The sequence below is a fragment of the Eumetopias jubatus genome, unplaced genomic scaffold (genome assembly GCF_037043125.1).
Source record: "Eumetopias jubatus isolate StellerSeaLion01/CBP00866 unplaced genomic scaffold, mEumJub1_p1.0 scaffold_2, whole genome shotgun sequence".
NCBI lineage: Eukaryota > Metazoa > Chordata > Mammalia > Carnivora > Otariidae > Eumetopias > Eumetopias jubatus.
Window position 1 is genome coordinate 148,811,869 of NW_028274808.1, and position 620 is coordinate 148,812,488.

Sequence of the window (620 nt, forward strand, 5' to 3'; positions counted from 1 at the left end):
AGATATGCCCATAATTACATGCATAGCATCCTTGAGAAATTGCGGAAATCTGGGGGAGTAGGTAATAGGCCCAGGGAAAAATCCTTCTTCTGACAAATCAACAAAAAGGAAGATTTTCCTCAGGTTCTAGTAAGTTAGAACATTTTTTTAAGACAGGTTTACTGAGACATAATTTGCACAACATAAAACTTCCCCCTTGTAAGTGTATAGTTCAATGAGTTTTAAAAACAAGGAACACTTGATAAATTTGCATGTCATTCTTGAGCAAAGCCATGCTAATCTTCACTGAGTTGTTCCAATTTTCATTCCAATTTTTACTGCCAAGTCAAGCACTCTCAGAATTTTAATTTTTGGCAGAAATTTGCCATCTAATATTTTCCAGAACATAGGGGAAGGAAATGTTAGGATTTATTTTTATGATGGACATTGTATGTATATTTAATATTTATTTTAGAAGCATTTAAGATAATATATAGACAGATAAATAACCAGATTCAACCAAAATGTACTGAATCTTCATGTTAGTTTTAGTATGTAGTTGTAATCCATATTTTATTAGTAAAAGAAGACATTTCCTGAAGGTTAAGAAACTCGACTGAGGAGAAAGACTGGTACATTTT

General features: G+C 32.1%; 1 non-coding gene across 1 annotated transcript; it reads right to left on the reverse strand.

Moving 5' to 3' along the window:
• Positions 1-223: 223 nt before the first annotated feature.
• On the reverse strand, positions 224-329 carry LOC114206886 (U6 spliceosomal RNA). Its single transcript, XR_003608744.1, has one exon. It is a non-coding gene; the product is annotated as a U6 spliceosomal RNA (small nuclear RNA).
• Positions 330-620: the final 291 nt, after the last annotated feature.